This window comes from Tupaia chinensis, unplaced genomic scaffold (genome assembly GCF_000334495.1).
Source record: "Tupaia chinensis unplaced genomic scaffold, TupChi_1.0 Scaffold000295_1, whole genome shotgun sequence".
Classification (NCBI taxonomy): domain Eukaryota; kingdom Metazoa; phylum Chordata; class Mammalia; order Scandentia; family Tupaiidae; genus Tupaia; species Tupaia belangeri.
Genome location: NW_006159783.1, coordinates 178,128 through 180,852, shown reverse-complemented (window position 1 = coordinate 180,852; position 2,725 = coordinate 178,128).

Sequence of the window (2,725 nt, the reverse complement as noted above, 5' to 3'; positions counted from 1 at the left end):
ATTAATGTCCGTGATCTGGGGACAGAATGGGAACAGTCACAAAGGAGAGCTCATGGAAAGCAGTGCACAGAGGAGAAAGGTGGAAAGGTGGCACGTGGACAACCTAACGACACACCTCAGGGACCTGGAAAAACAACCACCCCCCAAACAAAAACAAAAAAGAAATGCCAGGAGAAAATAAATAATAAAGATCTGAGCAGAAATAAATGGAATAGAGAATAAATAAATAATACCAAAAATAAATGAAACCAAAAGCTGTTTTTTTCAGAAGATAAAATTGACCCACCATTAATTAGACTAATAAGAACAGAAAAAGGGACTAGATAAATCAAATTTGCAATGAAACAGGCACTATTACAAGAAGTATGACAGAGATACAAAAGATCGCTAGGAAATACTGTGAGTGACTATATGCCAACAAACAAGAAAACCTGGATGAGCTGGACACATTTCTGGACACCTACAATCTTCCAAGACTGAGTGAGAAAGACATAGAAAGCCCAAATAGACCCAAGGAGACACTTCCAAGGCAGTTTTCTTGGTCCTTTGCTCCGTCCTTTAACCACAAACTTATGGTCTTGATTGTATCGTGCTTTCTGTTTATGTGATCTGAAAGAACTAGATCAGAAGTCAGACTTTCCATTCTTGTCTTCCCATGATGGTCTGCCAGGCAGGTCTTAAGACTGATCTTTTTAATTGAGGCGATTACAGGTGAACCTTTGCCATCTGTGCTGGGGAACCACTTTTGTCCGCACCATTTTTACGGCAGGTGGTATGTGCTTGACCTCTAAACCAACTGGCCTCCAACGGCACGAAGCCCAGGTGCTCCTGCCCTCGCAGTCCTTTCTATGTTCTATGGTACCAGCTGCTGCAGTTCAGTCATGATTGTTGGGCCGAACTGCAGAAAAGACGTTTCAGACTACTAATGACTTACACGTCATAATAGGGTTACCAGGTTTACTAAAAAACAAGTTACACTTGCATTTAAGAAAATACTGCATGTTTGCTAATGGGTATTTCAGATCTGGAGAAAAGTTCTTTGCCATTTTAGCAGACTGCATTGACGCTAGCATTCACTACGGTTGCTGTAACACCCTAAGGCTCCCATGTGTGTAATTTAACTATGCTAGGCAGAATAAGGCCTCCAAATATATCCGTGTTTGCACCTTGAGAGCCTGCAATATTTTTTTTATTGTTGTTTCTTTTCAACAAAAGGGACTTTCCAGGAATGATTAAGTTAGAGATCTTGAGGTGAGAGGTTTTCCTGGATAATCCAGGTGACTATAATGAAATTATGAAAGTCTTCCAAAGGTGGAAAAAGGACAAAGAAGACACAATGTCAGAGTGGCACAGCATGAGGAAACCTCAGCCAGCCAATACTGGTCTTCATCCCTCACACTGCCGGTGGGGGCGGCTGTTGTGGTCTAAGGAAAGAGGGAAGCCTCAGGATGCTGAAAAAGGCAGCGTGCTCCATGTTTTAACCTGAGACCTAGCGTGATAGTTCCTGAATTCACTTCAGCAGTGGCAACCATTTCACCCAGTTGTCTAAGTTCTTTGTGCCCTTCACACTGACAACTGGCTAATCAAGTTGTATTCGGGCTTCATCATTTTCCTAGTTTATGAGCAAAACAATATGAAGCAGAATATAATTGTTTAAATATTACATATGGTTACATTTACAAAAACATATATGATTAGATGGAAATATGTGTTGTTCTATATTTGAAATCGGTGTGTTGAACATGACTTTTTGTTAAGAAAAATTGCTATTAGAAATTCTTAGTTTCTCTTGTTTTATAGAATCTGTTTAGCTAGTTTAAGATGGCCTAAGGTTCTGCTAAGAATCTCTATCAAGATTATTCAGTTTATAAAAGAAGTAAACAAATTTCTTCCAAGAAAAAGGGATGGTTGCCATCTTTAGCTTTCTGTTATCTCCTTGACGTTCTAGTTCATGATTGCTTTAGTATTCACAACTGCAATCAACCCAAATCTGTATATTTGTATTTAATTTGAAGAAATTATTATTTCTATGCCTAAGTCTATCATGACTATATTTAAGATTTACATGATGTACAAACGGAAGAGGTGGATGTGAATGCCAGATGCAGATGTGGTGTGTGTGGAGGAGTGGGACCTGGGGAAGAACATTTGGAGGAGGGATACGAAGACAGCATTGTTGAGACAGGGAGGTAGTGTTGCTATGGTTTTTTTTTTTTTGTGTGTGTTGTTATGTTTTGATCAACTCGACCAGGGAGAAATGTTCTTACATCGAAATGATCACTTTGTAAGCTAAATAATGTAATCGAATGTATTAAAAAAATTGTAAATAAAAATTAAAAAATAAAATAAAATAAAATAAAATAAAAAGATTTACATGATTTTCCTATGAAAACTTTTATAGAATTCATGTCTTAAAATTTACAACCATATCATTCCTTACTATTTCCCATATTTCACTGTCGTGACATGTTGTGGACAATATTGTGTCACCAAATTCCAAACCTACTCAGTGGACTCGATGTCTCATTTATGAAGCAAGCCTCGCTCAGATGCTAGCCCAGGGCACTTGTCCTTCCTGAGCTTGTCATCCAGCCTGGAGAGCTTCAACAGCAAGTGGAAGTAATGTCAGATATTTAAAGAATCAGCCTTTGGCAGTGTTTTTAGTATTTTCTATCTTTTTTACCTCCTTGAACCTGTAATGGTCCAAAAGTCTCACATTGCTTTC